The 22,117-nt window shown below is 37.5% G+C and overlaps 1 long non-coding RNA gene and 1 pseudogene across 2 annotated transcripts in view; both read left to right on the forward strand.

Annotated features, from left to right (window-relative positions):
- The window catches only part of LOC18434967 (putative pre-mRNA-splicing factor ATP-dependent RNA helicase DEAH4), an 86,660-nt pseudogene that overhangs the window by 35,448 nt on the left and 29,095 nt on the right, over positions 1-22,117 (forward strand). The window contains exons 9-11 of the transcript XR_016058572.1: positions 8,356-8,570; positions 8,765-8,857; positions 14,617-14,824. The product of XR_016058572.1 is annotated as a putative pre-mRNA-splicing factor ATP-dependent RNA helicase DEAH4 (transcript). The remainder of the gene's footprint in view (positions 1-8,355; positions 8,571-8,764; positions 8,858-14,616; positions 14,825-22,117) is intronic.
- Positions 1,780-5,241, forward strand: LOC110007337 (uncharacterized). The gene is made up of 2 exons (XR_002281052.2): positions 1,780-1,951; positions 2,095-5,241. It is a non-coding gene; the product is annotated as an uncharacterized LOC110007337 (long non-coding RNA).

The following is a 22,117-nucleotide window of genomic DNA, read 5'->3' on the forward strand; positions in this document are numbered from 1 at the left end:
AAGAATAGGGTAGAGTGCAAATTTTGTAAAAAATCATCTACTGTTGGCATCATCAAATTGAAAAACCTTTGGCTAGCATTAGAGGGGATGTGGCCCTATGCACTCTAGTGCCAGCTGATTCTAGGAGAGAGATGATAGAGCACTTGGAGGCGGTGAAAAGCAAGAGAGAGGAGGTGAGAAAAAGCCATTATGTTTTAAAGAGTGTAGACATTTTTGGCGTTCAAGGAGAGGAAGAAGGCGTTTATACTGAGGTTGGATCTTCTAGTAGGCCGAAAAGAAGAGGTCATATGTATGCGTTCTTCCTTCGCCCTGAGCTTGAGATTCTTCCACAAGAAAAGGGTCAAACAAGTTTAAAGACCTATTTTAAAAAAGAAGATAGAGATAAGGTGGCCCAATATGTGGCCAGGTGGTTCTTCCAAGCTGGCATTTCTTTTAATGCTGCTAACTTGAGTAGCTTCCAGATTATGTTGGAAGCAGTTAGCCAGTTTGGGCTAGGTTTTAAGGCTCCATCTGCTTATGAGCTTAAAGGGTCATTACTTAATAACGAAGTGGAGCTAACGAATAACTATTTGAGGACCCACTGGGATGTGTGAGGTGTATATGGTTGCACAGTCATAATTGATAGTTGGAGTGATAAGAGGAGCATAAGCATTATAAATTTGATGGTGAATTGTCCATTAAGGATAATGTTCTTGAGGTTTATTGATGCTTCTGACAAGTCCTTTGATGCAAAATTTATTTTTAATTTGGTGGACCAATGCCTAAAGGAGATAGGGGACGAGCAAGTGGTCCAAGTAGTGATTGATATGTTCCTAGCTAATTTTGACGGCCGTTAGGTTATTGATAGGTCGCTTATTTTGTGGTCCCCTTGTGTAACATACTGCATAGACCTTATTCTTGAGGCCATTGGTAAGAAGAAAACATTCAAGACAACCATCCAAAAGGTGAAGAATGTCAAAGTTTATTTATACAGTCACACTCAGGTAATAACCTAATTTATAGTATACAGTACTATGTTTATGTTATTATGCTTCTTTAGTTCTTTGTTATGTATTTTGAGTCTTTTTAATGCATTGAGTTGTTGAGGGTAATTTACTTGGGAAATTTTGTGTTGGTCAGGTCTTAGCCATGATGAAGAAATTTACCAATGACAGAGACTTGGTGAGGCCTGGGGTGACTAGATTTGCCACCTCCTACTTACCCTTGTAATCTTTATATGAGCAGACGAAAAAGTTGAGGTCCATGTTTGTATCTGAGGATTGGACCAAGTTCAAGTGGTCTAGGTACGTTGTTGAAAAAGTTGTTATGGATATTGTTATGGACTCCAGATATTGGAACAAGGTCCAATATGCCTTGTACGACTTTTGCCCTTTGGTAAAGGTTCTCAAGATGGTTGATGCTGAGTAGAAACCAGCTATGGGGTATATCTATAAAGCGATGTAGGATGCAAAGGAAGAAATCAACAAAATTTTTGGGCATGATGAAAAGAAGTATGAGGATTGTTTGAAGATTATTTGAAGATAAATGAAACTACCAGCTTGAGAGGCCCCTACACTCAGCAGGATACTGCATTAACCTTCCTCACTTCTACACATATCTTGAGTTACATAGCAGGCCTGAGTTCATGGATGCATTCAACCTATGCAATTTAAAGCCCAACCTTTATCCTGAAGTGAAGGATAAGGTAATGATGGAGCTAGATTTGTATAGGCTCGCTACTGGGTTTGTTAAGGATGTGGCAGTCAGGCAGTGGTCTAAGATCCTTTTTGGTAAGTTTAAAACTTCTTCAATTTTATTATGTGATTTGAGTATTTAATTTCAATTACCGAGATACCTAATTTACTAAATTACTACATTCACATTTGTATGAAATAGGTCCATGGGGGAAGCACCCCTCATTTGCGGTAGATGGCCATGAAAATACTTAATTTGACTTGCAACTCGTCTGGATGTGAGCGGAACTTCGACGCCTTTAAAATGATAATATTACTTATTTATTTAATACTTAATAGTTAATTTAGTATGTATTTAGTTAATAGTTATTGACATAGTTACATGGTAAGTTAGTAACTGAGTGAGCTTTTTCTCCATTAGGTGCATACAACGAAGAGGAACAGACTAGAGCATAAGTGATTGAACGACCTAGTCTTTGTTCAGTATGATCAGAAGTTGCAAGAGCGCCATTGATAGCAGGAGCACAATGAAAGGGAAGCTATTGAAGCTGTTGATATTGATGACACGTGAGTGGCTAGTTTATGCCGGTGATGATGAGGTATTCCCTGGAGAAGGCTTGACCTGAGGCCAGGTTTGTGAGGCTGTTCGGATGGCAATGCCCCTTGTGCGTACTACTTGGGCTCAATCTCAAAGCCAAAGGAAGGGGAAGGAGAGGGCCAAGCAAGGGAAGGCAATGGCGAAGAAGAGGAAGAGGGTAATGAGATCAAGAGAGGAGGATGAACAAGAAGAAGCATATTCGGAGGAGATGAGGGATGACACTCAATATGTTGAGGAGGGCCTCTGATGATGATGACATGGCATTATCATCATCTGATGCTCCTTTGGATCCACTTAAACACCCTGCGTGGTGATGCCATAGAGTTGTTTGGTTGACATTAGAGAATTAGGGTGGTGACATGTCACATGTATTTGTTTTTGTTTTTGCCTGTTGACTTTGTATATTATTTCTAGACTTCTAGTTTTCTACAACGATATTTGGGATTTCGAGCATTTTGATGTCTTACAATCTCTTTGAGTCTTTGTATCCGTAAACGTGTTTTGTGACTGTAATATTATGTTTTCTCTTTTTCACAAGGGGTTTGGGGCTCAAAAATTGCCTTAAAAACCCCCCAAGGCCTAAACCCTGCCCTAAGAACTCCCTTGTCCTTTTTGTTTTAGGGTGGGGGTTTGTTTTGGGGTTGGGGGGGGGATCCCCTATTCCTGGGAGGACGCCTAGGCGGCAAGGCCCCCAAAATGCCTAGGCACTCGCCTATGAATTTTTGGACATTGCCATTAGGATTTTAGGTGATTTGTGAATTGAGAGAGTTAAATCTGAGCCATTCATCCCATGAAACGTCATCATAATTTAGGAGGGAATCTGGGAACCTTATCCCTTGAGTCTTTGAACCTTATCCCCTGAATCTCTATCTATCAAGTTTTCAGTCTCCCACTTTTCATACGAAGGATATGTCTTGTCATGTTCGACAATTTTACCATTGAGTTTCCCAACTTCCCTTTATCACCAATAAGCATTTTAACTGTGGCCATTCTAAATAATTGATTCCCTGAAGTTTAATAATAGTTATTTGCAGTCTAGTGTTTTTATGTGGATACTAATATATGAAAGTTTACATCCTGAGTATTAGTGGTGGTAGAAGAGTGCTCTAAATCATTGATATTTGAGATATCAGCCATTTATACAGTCAAAACATACCCAAAAGAAACCCTCGCTGATTACCACAAAGAGCAAACAAAAGCTCTACTTGATTGCATTCCACCTGGAGATCTAAGACCATCCATAAAAGAGATCTCGCTAAAAAATGAGTCTTACAACTCATGACAGAGGTGCGACATATTAAAAGGGCCCAACAACCACTTTTGACAAAAAAAAAAATCCCAACCAGTTTTAGAGTTTTTTGTTCGACATCAAACTCCACCCAGATAGGGAATACGCATGAAAATTTCGTTCTTTCGAATTTTAAGTTTGGCATATTTCCAAGCGAGATCCTTATTACTAGAAGATTGGGAAGAAGACATTACCCCCCAAAAAAGTATTATAGCAAAAGGAAAAGACAATTCATGGTTCTTGAAGCAAGCATCGATTTCTTCATGGCCTTTGAAACCCTCGATTTGTTGTTACAAGTTGACCTAAACTTCCTCAAATCAACACCCAAGAGGTACAAATCAATAACCAAGTATCAACAAATGCACAAATCGAAGAAATCCAATGAAAAAAATTCCACCTAATCTTTTCTTTTGGTTGATTGGATCACAAAGAAAGCCAAAAATGTCGTTTAGGGGGGTTTTGTTTGCTTGATTGATTGGATCACAAAGAAAGCCAAAAAGAACTGGCTTTTTACCTTCTACAACCAAGGTTCTAAACTCTCATTCTTTAGTAATCTTTTGTTCTCAATGACACCTCCAATTTCTCTAGCCTCCCTAGAATTGGAGTCAACACCTGGGCTCTTGACTACAAAGAATCCTTGTTCCAATATGAAAATTTTTAAAGGACAAAAATTAAATACAGCTAGATGGTAAAGTCAATTTAAAATATGGTAATGTATACTATCCCAAGTCAAAAGGGTATTCCCTTAAAGATTAAAAGTTTGCAAACTTGTTTACACCATCAATCATTCATAGAATGGTTATTTCCCTTTAAACATGTCCAAGTCCTACTTATGTTGTCAAATCTTATTGTCAAATTATGATGTCGTTGAAGATATAATGCTAGTCCTAAATTGCTAGTGGATGGCGCTTTGACTAGTTTGGTTGCAGACTTGTACCACAGGTTTTCAATGAAGATGTCCATCTTTAGCCTCAGAGAGGTCATCACGTGAAGTTCTTAGAGTGTGGCCCGTAAGGCAGGCGTCCATTTCATATGGGCCCTTTAGTACATACTTGGAGTTTACCGGGTGAAGTGTTTCGCTCAATGCTGACCCATGAATGAGGAGTGTGTATGTCCTTATCTTTTCTGCATACATTTAGTTGGTAAAGCCTTCTAGGCCAAACCAAGTGCAAGAGGACTTTGTGGTAGCAATTCACATGATTCAACCGTAAAAGTTCTTGGTAAAGCCTATATTATATTTAGTTCTAGAATGGTAGTAGGACTTGGTTTTAACTCTCTGTATGACTTGTTATAAAAACAGTGCTTGATGGTACTAAGGAGTTATTTAAGTAAGAATAGATCTGACAGTGACAAAGTTTGCAAAATGTTGGTTACTCTTTCGATAAATATTATTGTGGGCAATCTTGAAAATTGTCTGTTAGTGTGATTTCTATTATTGTACCTCATAGGTGAAAGGTATTGCTATGTGACGTCAAGGTATTAAATTCAAAAATTTTCTTTTACTTTTATTTCAAATACCTAAAACACACTTACATGGGCCACAATATATTGTTGTAAAATGAAAATAATGCCCTAGATACAAACCTAGGATTGTATTTTTAGCGTCAAAAGAAATAGAAACTATCCAAGAGCTTTAAAATAACTTCCACTTTAATTTTTAGCACGAAATAAGTTCCTGAAAATTTACAGAAAATAAGAAATAATATTGTAAACTAATTTCAAACTACTGGTAAGACTTACTATACGATGCTTGGAGCTAGCCTACAAGGACTTGGTACACTCCACACCCGATTCCCTGACCAATGGCGCACTTTTGCTTCTTAAGGTGTTGCTGGAAATTCTGAGATAGGGAGGCTTTATAGACAATACTTCTTTCTCTATGATTTTAAAGAGCTCAAAAATAAACTAGGGTTTATAGAAACCCTAACAAATTAGGGCTGAATATGTGAGTTGATCTCTCTCTAGGCTGGGCTTCTCCCTCCTTTCTTCAACATACAATAAACCTCTCTTAGGGTTTGACAGTCCCACCCTTGTTCCCTTTTTATTTTCTTTCTTTATGGAAGCTACTCAAAAAAGAGAGAGAATGAGAGGGTGGCGTAACTTTCTCTAAGGCAAAAGAGAGGGTCACATGGTCTTTAAGAGGGAGAGAGAGAAATAGGGAGTGATGGAGAGAGAGAGCAACATGGCATGAGAGAGGGGGTGGGGTTGTTGTCTTGGGGGAGAGAGAAAAATCTTGTTAATGGAAGAGAGGGTTCCAATTAGATCTTTATATAGAAAGAAATCTATCACCTAGTTTAAATATGATTTCTTCTCTGTATTGTCTTATCCAGTTTCCAGTTGGACCTTTAGGATAAATAGAAAATCTGCGGGGTGAGAGAGATTTAGTCAGAGCCATCAATCTCAAAAATCAACCATTATGATTTGAGTGGAAGGATGTCAGAAGAATCTTATCCCCTAAGACTTTGTCCCAACTCCAACTCCTATTTAAAATTGAAATATGATCAAACTTAGATTTTATCTAGATCTTTCATTTAAATTTGAAATATAATCAAACTTAAAGATTAGAGAAAATTACATAAAAATTCGTTATATTTTTCATTATTGCTGATATACCAAATAGTTTCCGTTATTACATGTATGTTCGTTTTTTACCTTTTATAACTTAATTTTTTAAAAAAGACCACTTTACCCTTTTTCGGATGTAGAACATCCGAATTGGTGGGATTTTCGGATGTTCATCATCCGAAAATAGGCCTAAAGTTAAGCGTTAAATTTCCTAGTTTCGGATGCTGAACATCCGAAATTAAGGAATTTTTGGATGTTCAACATCTGAAAATACCCCGATAGTTTAATGTTAAGTATGACGTTTTCAGATGTTAAACATCCAAATTTAAGAGATTTTCGCATGTTCAACATCCGAAAACAGAGAAGACGAAGGTTTATTTAACTATCAGGGTATTTTCGGATGTTGAACATCCGAAAATCCCTTAATTTCGGATGTTCACATCAGAAAATAGGAAATTGCGTTATAAAAGGTAAAAAACAGACATACATGTAATAACGAAAACTATTTGGTGTTTCCTTAATAACGCAAAGTATAACGGATTTTTATGTAATTTTCCCTAAAGATTATCTAGATTTCTAAATCTCTCATAAGGATAGGAAACCAAATCTAATTTGAATTAGATTTACCTAAATCAAATCTAATTTGAAGTAGATATACATATTTTAATATTTTAAAATAGAACAAAAAATTAAGAAAGTGGGGCATGCCCCCTTTCCCTATGAAGTGGCGTGCCCACTTCTCCTTGAAAGGTGGCGTGCCTACTTCTCCTTGAAAGGTGGCGTGCCAAAATAAACAGAAACTTTATTAAAAAAATGGGGTGTGCCCCCCTTGTTTCGCAAAAAATGACGTGCCCCCCCTATTTCCTTAAAACGCGGTGTGGCCATAATTGTTCTAAAAAAATTGGTGCGTGTCCCACTAGGGGGTGCCACGTGGTCACCACACTTAAAAACAAAACAACATGTGGGGTTGAATCCTTAGTCCCACAGGTGTTATTTAAAGTTATGAAATTTTCATAAATAACCCTTTGATTGAAATTACACTTGGAAATAATATTTTAAAATTTTGAAAGAATATTTTAAAATCGTAAAATATTTCTAATACTAAAATAAAATATATTATGAGTGGACTGCTACTAATGGGTCAAAATTAGCGACACTAAGGGCATTGCACACGCCCCAGAAACCATAATCTACTACTGTCCCTCTATAGGGCAGGTTCCTATGCGGCTGTCATGTATACATATTATGTGGAAGTTTGTTGACGCTTTGGCCCTTGATCTCACTGGCTTACAACCGCATACAGGAGACCACACCATTCTCTTAGCCTACAAACAGGATCCTTGGGCATCTTCCGACCTCTGCAAGGGATGACCCACTACAAATTCTTTTCAGTTGTGCCACATGCCTAGTGCTAAGGGTTTTGGACATGACCAGAGCCATAAACTACTCAACCCTTGGTCAGGCAACACACACACACCCACTAAAGCGCATGTTCCACTAACATATCATTTTTACAAGCTCTCTAGGCCTTTGAAGGTTACAAAACCCAACAATAGAAGCCCTTTTTCGGGTGTTTTGTGGCATTTTCATAAGTTGAGTGCCACAAGAGAGAAACACCTCATGGAAAATTACAACTTACAGTTTTTATATAAACGTTATTCTCGAATTTCAATTAAGGAATCATCCAAGAGTGTTGCTATTGTTTTGATTTGTGTTGATATAGTTTTTGACAAGCAGATGGGGTGCTAGAGTGTTACTTGGATGTATGTCGAATTTTAAGTTTTTATTGGATCACTCGTCGAGGAGTTTTATTTGAAGTCTTGTGGAGAACTTATCATTCTCTCAATTATGGAATTCCATTGTTATATGCAGTAGAAAAGATCTACCATCCGTAAAGTTTGTTTTCTAGTTTGATTTAAAATCTATAAATTTATGCTCCTTAAATTTGTGCAGAACCAGGATCTTTCGTTAACCTGGTGTATTCAACTGTGTGCTTTTTCATTGTCCAACTCTCGAAAAGTTCTTTTAGAATGGGTTTCCTGTAGCAGTTATACTCCTTTATTGATGTTGTTGTATTGTAATTTAATATTCGGCAAGTGTCGTGTCAATGTGTTTCAAAGATGTTGTCTATGCATGAGTTTAAGAGTGAACAGGGATTGGACTACTAGTTATTTTTTCTTCTTTTGATACGTTGGTTTTCAAACTCGTGTTATGCTTTTGTATATTAGCAGAGTACAAGCCGATCAACGTGCGGGAAGAGCTGGAAGAACCTGTCCTGGAAAGTGCTATCGATTATACCCATCCTCTATGTACTCTGGAGAACTTTTGGAAGCAACGGTTCCAGAAATACAGCGCTCATCTCTTGCTGGAAGTGTTCTTTATTTGAAATCATTGGACCTTCCTGATATTTATGTTCTGCAGTTTGATTTTCTTGATCCACCATCTCGTATGTTATAAGATCCATTGAGTATTTGATCTTGAACAAGCTTATGTGAAATGCTCTCCTAATTGTGGTCACTTCTCTAGTAAATACTATCATTGCTCCACTAGTAGTTTTGTTTTGTGTTACTAGTATTAGCCTTTCTTATTCTATGTAGTTCTGCATTCTGTGATGATCGAACGTGGGCATAGTTACTGCAGCTTTATCATTAGAAGATGCTTTGAAGCAACTATACCTCATTGATGCAATCGACGAAAATGGTTCGATAACCGAAGTTGGACAACTGATGGCTGGTATGGGATTTGATTCCCTGATTGTGTTTTTTTTTTTACCCTTGTCCTTAATAGTTTTTTAACTACTTCTTCACGACCAAGCGGATGGAGGAAATAAGGACAGTCAAAACAACAATACTGTACTTTCTTTATAAGCAGTATCTGCATGCTCTAGGTGATTTGGCATCTTTTTGCTTGATACTTTTTGTTATCTCATGGACTTCTTGCAAAAAGCTCTCTCTATATGATATTTTTGAATTGCTATTGTGCTATCCCTGGAAGCAATGTACCTGCACTCGGATTAACTTTACAACTCTTGAGTTTATTCTGATTTTAAACTTCATGGACTTCCTTAATGAGTTACTCGGGGATCGTTTTGGAATCACCCCCTTGGTGCATTCTCTTGACTGATGGCTCTAACTACCATCCATGGTGTGAAAAATGGTAGTCAGGACAGATACCTCGTGACATTGATTGGGTTCAGTTCGCAGCATAACATAAGCTCTCAAAGGACTGAAGCCATGACAGGATAGAGAGTAACTGTAGAGCTATTAATGCAAAGAAAGATAGCTTTGTAGGAAATCTTTAGTGACATATGTAGGTCTACTAATATCCTCTTTTGGAAGAAACAATGGTACCCTAATGAAATAATTGTGATGCTGGCTGATTGTGGTTATAGTTATTGGGATCTTCTAAGTTCTAATCATGGTGTTGATTCTGCTTTGAAGCTCACTCGTCTCCAGGAAAGGGAATCTTACTCGTCTATGATTTTTAAACATTGGAATCTCGATCTTTCCTGTTAGGGAGCAAGATCCCGAGTTACTAGGAGTTAAAATGAAACAATTTAGTAGATAAGAGATGAATATTGAGGAAGATTAAGGTTTAAGAAGAGAGTTTTAGAGAGAGAGAGAGAGAGAGAGAGAGAGAGCGAGAGAGAGAGAGAGGAGCCAGCCATGTTGGGGAGAGAATGAGAGAGAGGAGTTACAGTGGTGTCCTAATGGCACTTAAATCTCATTTTAAAATAAAAAGAATTAAAGTACAATACTGACCTTAAGTAAGAGAAAGACCAGTAAATTCTAGAGACTTAAATGCAAGAAAAATAAATATAAACTTTGCTACTCCCAAGAATCTTCCTTAAGTTGGTGCAGAGATATAGGTCATGCCCAACTTGTTTAAGATCACTTGTAGTGTCGAGGTTTCCCAACAGCCTTGGTAGGAATGTCTGCTAGCTGGTCTGTTGTTTTGACATATGGAAGGAAAATTTATTTGGTAGCAACTCTAATCTTGAATAAAATGTTGATCTATATTCTTGGTTCCATCATGATGGGCTGGATTTTGAGCTATGCTAATAGTTGCCTTTTTGTCACAATCCACAAAACACGGAAATTGACCCCTTTACTGAGAAGCCAAGTTATTGTAAAAGAATGTTAAGCTAGAGTAATTCACATGAACCAGAAGCCATGGATCTGTGCTCAAGTTCTGCACTCGATCATGCTACAACTAATTGCTTTTTCCTCCTCCGAGTTACAAGGTTACCACCAACAAAAATACAATATAGCTTGATGTAGATCTTCCATAAAAGATCTATCCTAATCTGCATTAAGTGATTAAGTACCCATGATTAGCAAACAACAATCCTCTACCTGGTTATGATTTTAGGTACCTGAGAACTCCGATGATTTCAGGTTGGATGGTTTGTAGAGCGTGCATAAACTGATCAGTCATGCCACAACATAGTATGTGATGTTATTCTGTAGGATTGTCAGTTGGTTTAGCCTCAAGCTTCCTTTTGTCTATTGTATTATTCTTTTAAGAGATAAAACTTTCCTCGTTTAAACCTGTATTCGAAGAAAATACATCAATGGACTAGATCTTTGATTTCAAATTCTCTTGCAAGAAAGCTCTAAAGTATTTGAATTTCCTTTGTTTGTTCCTAGAAAATATGTCAATGGCCAAGCGTGTTCCTTGTTCCCCCTGAGGATATTCCTTCTCTCCTTACAGAATCTAGTATATGTCCCACAGACTTAAAACACTCTCTCTTTTCTTTGGGGTCTGTATTTTCTAGTTCCTTCTCTCCCTTTTTCTTATTCTTAATTTTTCCTTTATTATTATTACTGTAATTTCCCTTATCCTTACCCTTTCTCTTAAAACTATATGAGTTTGGCTTAAAACTAGCCACATGTACCACATCACGGGTTGCCGGTGCATCACGTGCACTCCTTTCTTCCGCAGCCCTTAAAAGGATAACGAGCTCCTCTAACTTAGGAGCAGTCTCTCGGGAAGTAAGAGATGATACAAACACCTCCCAAGAGCTAGGGAGGGCTTCATGTCGATGGCTTCGAGCTCACGTACTATGGCCCAGAACGCATGCACGTGCTCGGCGATCTTGGCTCCTTCCACCACCTTTAGATCACTATACCTCTACATTGCAAGGGTCGTTTTGACTAGGGAAGGATTGGCAAATTCCTTCTATAGCCTCTTGTGGATGGCTTTGGCGCTCCCCAAACTCTCGTATTCCAATATGTAGGAATCATGCATCAAAACAAGTAGTCTATACTTAGTAAATATATTTTTCCGTTCCCACTATGCATATTCCTCTCTAATAGCTTGAGAGGCATTCCCTCTAGGAATTGGTAGAGGGTTTTGAATGAGCATATCGTGGATATTCTCCTCATACAAGACGTATCCCACTTTCCGCTTCCAAGATTAGTAGTTGCTTCCATCGAACCTTTTTTATTTTAAGAGTTTGGTCGTGAAACTATCTGCGGCCATATTTCTTGACTCCAATTACAACAAGTTAATGAAAAATAAAAAAGGTGATGGATGCAAGAAGTCCTAGCTCTAATATCAATGAAAGTAGGATTATGTGACTTGGGCAAGTATAAATCTATAAAAATTTCTTTCTTTTTCTTTATTTTACCACCAGGATCACTTACAAGTGTCCAAATACAATATATAAACTAATAAAACCATGAAGAATTCCAAGGACACTCACTTGCCATCAAAACAAAATATCATTCAATACATAAATCTGAAAATTACACAACACTTTGAATGAATTAAAAAAAGCATGAAATTAAACAATACCGCATACCTTGCCTCAGGTTAACCCAAGAACTTCATACGCCCCACACTAGATTTCCTCTACCAATAGCACATGGGATTACGGTCTAACCTTGTTTCATAACTTGGGAAGGTTAGGCAAAACTTCTTGAGACCATGACATGGGATAGGGCTTTGACCAAGGCTCAACACAAAAGCAAATCTTAATGCACATAGGCTAGGGCGTGTCACCCTTGTGGCTTGGGTGTGGCCCCTTGGATTTCTACCTTCTACCTAAATTGAAACTCTAACTAGGAGAGAAATAGAGAGAGGAATTGGGGCTTACCTACCTCTAGGGTTTAAAGAGAGAGCAATCCAAAACCAAGGTGCAGAAAATAGCTCTCACATAGAGAGTATTTATAGAATAGAGGTTAGAGTTTTGGGGTTGAGGGTTTTGGCATCATTATGAGACTCAATCTTGACCTTTGATCATGGAAACCTGTGATGTGAAGAAATCTCAACCCTTCATTCCTTAGATCAGCCATCATGATTAAAAGGAATGAGGTAGAACCATTATCCTTAGTTTCCCTAACTCTATTCCCATAAAAAATTGTGAGAGAAAATACTATGTTTTTGCTAATCTAATTTCAATCAATATCTACACTTGCTTATTTGTAGTCAATCAAATCCATCTCATAACACTTTCTTTTAATTTTAAAACAAGTGGGTGGCTTCCATCACAAGCCATATCAAAAAGGAAAGAAGAGGAAGTGGGGCATCCCACAAGGGCCATGTGGGCCCCACGTCCCCACTTGTGGCCTTATATGTGGTGTGCCCAAAAGTCTCAATGGGCCTCCACACCGTAAATTATATTTTAGAATAATAAAAAGCATTTTATAAAACCATTGAATATTTTAGGAATATTTTATTTTTCTCTTTGATAAAAATAAATCCAGAAAATTGATTTTTTCTTATTTAAAAATATTTTTTCAATAAAATAAAATATCCAGAGAGGTCTAAAAATTTATTTTAGTTAACTAAAATGTAATTAAGAATATTTAAGAAGATTTGGTAGGAATTGGATCCAAAGAGTTAGGAATATAACAAATATATTGAGGACTTCATCCCTTCTAGAAATTGCATCTTTTCAAACTGACCCAATAGTTCTCATGACTTACAACCCTTCGCAAGGGTTCATGCTTAGACTATCAAAGTCAACCAATAAATGAAGGAGACATGAATCTAGCCCATGGATTATAGGTCCCTTCCTGGGATCAAGTCCAGGCCCCATTTTAACACGATACTACATGAGTCCTTCCAGTGTTTCAAACAGCGCTAGGCGACACTTAGGCGATCGGGGGTGTCCAGGCTGCCTAGCTCCTAGGCAGGCACTCAGAACCTGGGCGACCCAATGCATTTTTTTTTTTTGGGTTTTCTCTCTCTAAAATAGCCTCTAATGGGTTTTAGGTTTCAAATAAACTTAAAACCCACAATTTTGGCCCTTTAGTATTAAAAAAATGAACAAAAAATACCCTCAAGGAGCTGCATTTCCGCCCTTGGGTGAGGTGCAGGCCCTTGGCGGTCGTCTAGGAGGGCGCTCAAGTGCTGGGCGGTCGGCTTTTTCAAACAGTGGGTCCTTTTAACACAATCTAGTGTTGCAGGGGAGTCATCTCTTCGACACATACACACAACACACACCCTCATATCACTATAAATAATTTTAGTGCATGCTCTCATAAGGCCTTTAAATTGCCACATAACCCCAACAAAAACATCCTTGAACTCTTAAATGGGGACATCTGGGTACTATTGTATGATGAGCTACGGTAGAAGGAACGAGTCAGCTAAAGATGGGAGAAAATGGTAATAACTAGTGGAAGGGTCAATGTTATCCATGTACTGGGAAGAGGGTTGTGTGCTGAATGACATGTATTTATCACTGTAAAAGAGGCACCTCCACTGATAAGGAATGATTAGGAGATATGGCATAGTGAAAATGTCTTTTGAGTGAGTAAGGGAGGGAGGGAATGAGAATTCGCAAATTCAGCTGTGCCAAGGGAATGAGAATTCACAAATTCAGCTTTGCTAGGAGCAAAGGTTCACAAACTGCATGAGTGTAAGGAGTAGCAATCATGAACCTAACATATAAAGCGGGCAAGGGGTGATACTTATGTTGGGAAGGGATTGTCTCATCCAGATATGGAATGTTCAAAGATTAGAGTTTTGAGTGGGAATTAGCTAGTTTGTCGAGACATGTGAGACCAGTTTTGGGTGGGGAACGATTACTGGTTTTTCAGTACTTCCTAATATCTGTGTTTTCTTTTGTGCTTTGGTACAACCATCATTTTGTGTGGTTGCTATCTATAGTATGTATGGAATGATGGGAGCATGGTCACTACCTTTACAATGACTTTGAAATTTAATAATTCTATCTCCTTCTTCCTTTCTCTATTTCATGGTCATTCAAAGTTTTCTAGGTTTCTTCTTAAAGAGAAATTGACAAAAATTGTATGGCATTGTTGGGATTTGAGATAAATTTAGTGTTTGATCAAGTCATATTTAGGTCTTCCCATGCTTACGTATTCCATGTTCATATTTTCTTGTAGTGGTGTTTTATAAGTAGCTTGCTTGTTATTTAGAATATGTTAGTATATACGAAAATAATGGCCTTTGATGTATCACATGGTTTTAAGTATCTCTCTCTGATGTCATGCCCTTATTTATTTGTTTCAATGCAGAGCTTCCCTTGGAGCCCTCACTTGCTAGAACTTTGATTGCAACAAATGAGTTTGGATGCTTACCTGAAGCTTTGACTGTTGCTGCAATGCTTTCGACTGATACCTTTTTGCTTCCATCTAATAGGTTCTTCACTCTTCCGTGTCTCTGTTGCTTGTGCATTGTTCTGTTCCTCTGGATTGCAATATAGACGTAGATTCACACATATATGTAAGTCAAATTTACATTGTTTATGCTTACAATTGCTGACATGTTTATGGACAACACACACATGTATTAGTTTTTAATTGCAAGAATGTATTTGAAAAATATGGTGAGTTGACTCTAGAATCACTCTAGTCAGCTTTCCTCTGTTGATAAGGTTGCATCTCATTGAGCCAACTCAGATTTGGACCATGATGTGTCCCTATCCAAGTCTACCTTTTCAAACTATAGAATATGTTGGTCTCTCTATGTGTTCATGTGTGTGCGCATAGATCTGTACAAACATTTATTTAGTGGTATGAATTTGCCTTTGTATTTATTATGTGATATATACATGCCTGCAAGTATCAGTGGATGCGTCGACATTCTTTTATCCATGCATTTATATGTGCAAGGGTTAAAAAAATGCATGGTCGGATCACAATCGGCTGATCCGACCCAGGAATCGGTTATACTTAGTTGTTTCCTTTTGTATATCAGGAACGAACCTGTTCCAGAAGGGAATTGTCGATTCCTGTCAGAGAATCGGCGATTCTCTACAGGAGAACTAGTGATTCCTTTTCTGCACCAATAATGAACTATTTGCAGCCTTTTTTTAAACTTCTCTCTCTCTTTGCTTTTACAGTCCAAAAAATGGACTATCAATTGAAATGGGACAATAAGAAGCCATAGGTAGATGGAAAATTTAATCTATTAAGTTTCCATCAAAAAAACCAATTTGTTTCCTTTGTGTTTGAGAAATCCGCGATTCTTGAATTTTCAGCTTCAATTTAGAACTAAGTTCTTTAAAATTTGGGTTCTAAATGTAGGTGATCACCTTCTACAAGAATCTTGTTTTGATTTGTGTGAGTGAACAATGGATCTGTGTTGATTTGGCCCAAAAGGTTTTGGGTTCTTATACATTACTGTTTTTGGGATCTTGAGATCCATCGAAAATTGATGAGGGTTTCCTTGAAATCAAAGTTGGGGTTTGGATCTATTAGCCTTTTTATCTATTTTACAAGACGTTAATTTATTTATAAATTTATATCCTTTTTTGGAGGTTTTTACTCGAAATTTCTATGTATCTAGGGTTTTTGGAATTCGCCTAAATATGGATTTGTTCATCATTTTTTAACCAAATTTGGTAAGATTTGATTTAAATGAATGGTATTGAATTTGTCTAGAATTTTATTTCTCCAATTTGTTTGATCTATACTGATTATTGTATAGATCTAGCTCAAAATAAGCTCGGGTTTAGGGTTTTTTGATACATGCTATTATATTAAAAAAATTTGTTAAATATTTATTTTCTTATGGGTTTTGATGAATATGCTGTTAGGAAGGATTAGTGCTAATAACGAGATTTTTTCCATTGTTTATAATTATCTTATTTTTTATGTATCTGTTTTTACCTTTTAAGAAATTTTTTTTTTGCATGTTATAATATGAAAATTTGTTGAGGAGTTTTATTTACAAGGTCTATCTTATTTTTTCGAAATTTTTAATCGATATTGTTTCTTCTTTATGTTATACTTTTTTTTGCTATAAATATGATTTCTTCAAGAAATAGTTATTTATGAGTTATTAAAATATAGTGTAAGTGTATAATTCCTTTTTAAAAATTATTGTATTGTCAAATATAATTATATAAACCTATTAGTTTTTTGAAATTTTTTTATATTTGTTTGGTATCTTGAATAATTTTTTATATCTGTTTATGTTATTAAAAAGAAAATTGAGATATAACATTGTTCTTTTGTATTAATAACAATTTTTTGTAACTGTAATATTTATTCGAAAAGAACGTCAAATGTTTTTTAAAAAATACCATCTTGAAACTTTTAATTGTTTTTACAATAGAATATATAAAATCTAAACATCAAACACGTAATAATGTTTGTAATTGTTATATTTTATATTACTCTCTCAATAAAAATGTTATATTTTATGTTAGAATTTATATAATTAAAATATCAGTGCGTAAGTTTCTAGAACATTACAGGGAGGTACAAAATTGTTGTTTGTTTGACAATGTTTCAGTTTCATTTTTAACAGTGTCCATGTTTTCACTGTGTCCCAATCTAAGGAAGACCCTACATGGCAGCATGGGATCAGATATGATCCAACCAAGAAAGACAAAATTGTTTATATTTACTACCACATGCTCATAAATGATGAGTTTTCTGGCCTTTAAAGGCCTAGAGAGCTTGTAAAAATGAATAGCTTATAAAGAGACCTTCTCCCCTATAACAAAATTCCCTTCCATAAGAATCCTAATAGCCATAGCTGCCCATTTCGACTTCGAACTCCACCAAATGGATGTTAAGACTGCATTTCTGAATGGGGAGTTAGAAGAAGAAATTTATATGAAACAACCAGAGGGTTTTATAGAAAAGGGCAAAGAAAACCTAGTATGTAAACTTAATAAGTCCCTTTATGACCTTAAACAAGCTTCAAGGTAGGTACATTAAGTTTCAGAGACCTTGTCATCTGCTAGTTTTGTGTCTAACCAGGAGGACTATTGTGTCAAGGTCAGTGGGAGTGACGTGGTCTTCATCTCTTTATATGTGGATGACATGTTAATTGCCAATAGTTCGATGAGTCTCGTATTGGACACAAAAGCTTTCTTGTCACATTATTCTAATATGAAGGATCTTGGAGAAGCATCTTATGTTTTGGGGATCAAAATTACCTGGAATAGAAAAGAGAGAATAATTCAACTATCTCAAGAGACATGTTGCAACAAAATTCTTAAAAGATTTGAAATGGAAAATTGCTGGCCCATATTAACCCCTATTGACAAGAAGACCAAGCTTAGCCTAGCCATGTGTCCCACTACTCTAGAAGAAAAGAAAGCCATGCAAAGAATTCCATATAGAAGTGCGTTGGGTCACTAAAGTATGCTGTGTCAGCGACAAGACCGGATTTATCTTTTGCCATGAGTTTATTAGCAAGTTCCAGAGTAATTCAAGGCATGGAGCACTGGAAGGCCATCAAAAGAGTATTGCGATATTTGAAGGGAACTGTTAATTATGTACTCACTTATGGAGGAGACTCAGATATACAGATACAGGATCTTCAGATGCGGACTATCAGAGCGATCCAGATGAGAGTAAGTCCACATCCGGATATATCTTTACGCTTGCAGGTGGAGCTATTTCTTGGTGTTCAAATAAATGGGATGTTGTTGCACTCTTGACTATGGAGTCAGAATATGTGGCATGTTGTTTCGCAGTTAAAGAAGCAGTCTGGTTGAAGAAGTTCCTGAATCAACTCAGATTTGATCCAATGCAGTGTCCGTGTGTCAGAATCTTCTGCGACAACCAGGCAGCTATTTGCGTGTCAAAAGAGTCGAGGTTTCATAAGAAATCCGGGCATATAAAGCAGTGCTACTACCACCTTCGCAGCGAAATCCGAGCAGGAGAGATTATGATTGCATATCTCTTGACAGAGGCCATGTCAACAGATCCTTTAACAAAACGATTGGTGGCAAATGCTTTTGCCAAACATGTATATGGGATGGGCTTGAGAGAAATTGACAGGGAGTGATTGTATGGCGTTCACAGGCCAAGTGGGAGATGATGGGTTTTGTAGCCTTTAAAGGCTTAAAGAGCCTGTAAAACTGATCTTTATAGTGGAATATGCACTTCAGTGGGAGTGTATTTATTGATTGACTAAAGGTTGGGCGGTTTACGACCCTGTTCATGTTGAAAACCCTTAGCCTTGGGCATGTGGCACTATTGAGAAGAGTTTACGGTGGGTCATCCTGTGTTGAGGTCGAAGAGATGCCCGTGGATCATGTTTGTAGGCCAGGAGAACTGTGTGGCCTCTTGTGTGCATTTATGGGCCTGTGAGAGCAAGGGTCAAAGCCTCAACATACTTCCGCACGGCATGGACTCATGACAACCGCATGGAAAGCAGCCCTTTAAATGGACATATGTACATGTGCATTGAGAGAGCCTCATTTGCACTGTAGTGACAAGTGCTAGACTTGCTCTTAAATGGGGGAACTGTAATACACATTCCAGGATCATTGTCCCATTGTTATATTATCCAACTTTGACAAGCCAATCATGAGCCTCTGCACCTTTGCAAGGAGACTATTGGTCATGGGACTTTGTTGGGTTGGATAAGAGAACAATTGTGGGTCATAGTTTTTGAGGCGCGTGGAGTGCCCTTAGTGTCGCTTATTTTGACCCATTGGTACCAGTCTGCTCCTAGTATATTTTATTTTGATATTATAAATGTTTATTTGATTTTTAAATATTTTTTTTGAATTTTAAATATTATTTTCAGCTGTAAATTTTCATAAAAAGGTATTTCTGAAAATTTTTAGAACTTTAAAAATAACACATGTGGGACTAAGGCTCGAGCTCCTGGCACTCCATGCAACCTAAGTACAACACCCTATTTTTGCACAATAATATTTGGTACACCTTATTTTATTGCTGAAGGGGGTGTCATGCTACATATTTTAACAAAAAGGGGCCATGCCCTGGTTTTAGGAAAAGGGGTGGCACGTCTAAATATTTTGACAAGGGGGCCATGTTGTTTTTTACTCAAGAAAGGGGGGCATTCCACTTTTTGTGGCACAATCCCCCCACGCCATTTTTTTTGGGAAGAAAGGGGCACGCCCCCTTATTTTAAAATCAAATTTAAACTTGAAAATCTAAAGATGGGAGAATCTAATGTGATATGGTTTCCCAAATATTGTGGGAAATCTAATAATATTTATCTAGAAAATATTTTAAGTATGATTTCAAATTTAAATAGATAAAATTTAAATTTGATTGGATTTATTTTAAAAAAGTGGATTGGGTCAAAGTGTAAAGGGATAATATTCTTAATCTTTCCATCCAAAATCATGGTGGCTGTTTTTTGGGATGGATGGCTTTGATTAATCTCTCACCCCACAGATTTCCTATTTATCCTAAAGTGGTGTAGCTGGAAATTAGATAAGACAAATCCTATAGATAGATTTCTTCTAGATTCCCTTCTATTTAAATATGTTTGAACCTATTTGAAAAGACACGAGATCTTCTCTCTTCCCAAAGATTTTTTCTCTCAAAAGATCTATCTCCCTCACGTAGCAATATTGGGGGTCTCTTCTCTCTCTCTCTCACGACTAAGTTGGGGGTCGCCTCTCTCTCTCTCTCTCACATCTCCCTCTTTTAACCAAAAAGCAGAGGCATGCCACCTCTCTCTCTTTCCTCTATATGTATGTCTTGAAAGAAAAATAGTGGTGATCTATTTTAGGTGAATCCCTAGGAGAGAGTTTGCTGTATTTTCTTTTAAGGAAGAAAGAGAAGCCCTCTTAGACAGATATCAACTCCCAAGGTCAGCCCTATTTTGGACTTATTTGAGCAGTACAAAAAGGCAAAGTGAAGAAGTGAAGGAATAGGGTGCTCAAGATGCATATTTATAGGTTTCGATTAAGGTTTAACTTGGAGCAATGCGAGCTATTGATCTTAGAGATCTATGGGGTGAGAGAGGTTTTATCCAAGCCATTCAAAGCTTGTTGAGCTATCCTTAATCAGGTGCCAAAATTAACACTTTATCCCCTAACCATCCGAACTCTAATTTCCCTTTGTTTGAAAGTATAGATGGAAGCTAAATGTGGCAATGTAGAATAGGCACGGTATATATAATAAAAAAAAGTTACTTTTTTAATATCGGCAAGTCTACTTACATGAGCCACTTACAATGCAAAAATAGAAAATTAAACCATACTACAGTCTGAGGATCCACTTCTTGCCGCAAACATGGAGTTTTCTTCATAGAAAGAGCTTTTAACAAAATAAAAATGAATCAATAACTAGGGAAGCCTTTATTATCATAAACAAAGTTGCTTCAAGATCACCTCTGAAAGACTTTCGTACACCAACTCCGGATTACCAAACCCATGGAACATTCATCTTGGTCCCCATGAGTCCTCTTCAAGATGGGATGCGCTTACAGCAAAATGCTAATGTACATGGGGTAGAGAGTACAACCAAGCTAAGTATTGGACCTAGGGCTAGGTGGGGAGACCCACACTTGTCTACAAATGTGTGGGGCATGCTGCCGGTGGTGCGTACCACCCTAGGGCACTCTAGGTGGGGTATGCCACCCTTAATAAGCTGGCTGTGTGTGTGTGTGTGTGAGAGAGAGAGAGAGAGAGAGAGAGAGAGAGAGAGAGATTCTACCCAGGTCATGGTTATTAAGGGGTGGGATCCCCAATTTTTAGTGATGCCAAGCCTTGGGTATGCCATCTTAGATTAGAATTCAATTTGACCATTGATCTATGATGACATGTGAAGATTGGCCATCATGATAAAGGGAAGGATTCGATAACCCTTGTCCTTTAGTTTTCTTGACCAATTCTCTTCTAATCCAAATTGGTAATCATTGCTTGTGAAGTATGCGTTCGTGTATGCCCGATAGATCTCCCCGTTGATGATTGGAGATTCGAAACAGATATTAGAAAAAAACGATTGCTTAATTATAGTATTGATTTTGGAATCTGTATATTTTGTGGTAACTGCGTCGAGTATTGCCCCACAATCTGTTTATCCATGACTGAAGAATATGAACTTTCCACCTATGATCGTCACGAATTGAATTATAATCAAATTGCTTTGGGTCGGTTACCAATACCTGTAGTTGGAGATTACACAGTTCAAACAATTATGAATTCGAATCAAACAAAAATAGCTATGAATAAGCCCCTTGATTCAAGAACAATTACCAATTACTAGAATCTAGTTTTAATCGAGAAGATGGAAGTTTCTTTCATTTGGTTTGGTCAATAACTACAAGCCTCATGTGCAAATATCAATGCTAATTGGTGCTGGAGCTCCAAAGTTTAGTAGACTACAGTTGCACCTCCAAGAACAAGCACACTAGCACTAAACAAGGATGCAAGAGTTCATCTGCACGTGCGCCTGTTCTTCACTAGACGCTCTCCAGAGAAGGCGGCCTTCCATTATTTGCACTTGTCATATGCACAGGCTCATGGATGAGACTATGTTAGGGATTTGGCACTTCTCCTCACATGCCACCTCTTCCACGTGGGAACACCGTCCCGGCACCGATCACAGCCACTCATTGACCTCGACTGAGGAATACCCTTAAATCCTCATGGATAACCAGGCCAATTGCCCAAACCTGGTGTTCAAAGGTTTCCGTGATTCAAAGACACGTCTTTAGGGCCTCAGACTGATCACAATCGGGGGGGCAAACCACCAATTTGCCTCCTTTTAGGACCCGAGCTCCTGTTGGAGCCAACAAGGTAGTATATGGGTGTCATGGCCTTGAAAGACCGCATAAATTCAACAA

The sequence above is a fragment of the Amborella trichopoda genome, chromosome 6 (assembly GCF_054954075.1).
Source record: "Amborella trichopoda isolate Santa Cruz 75 chromosome 6, AtrichopodaSantaCruz75HAP2 v2.0, whole genome shotgun sequence".
Taxonomy (NCBI): domain Eukaryota; kingdom Viridiplantae; phylum Streptophyta; class Magnoliopsida; order Amborellales; family Amborellaceae; genus Amborella; species Amborella trichopoda.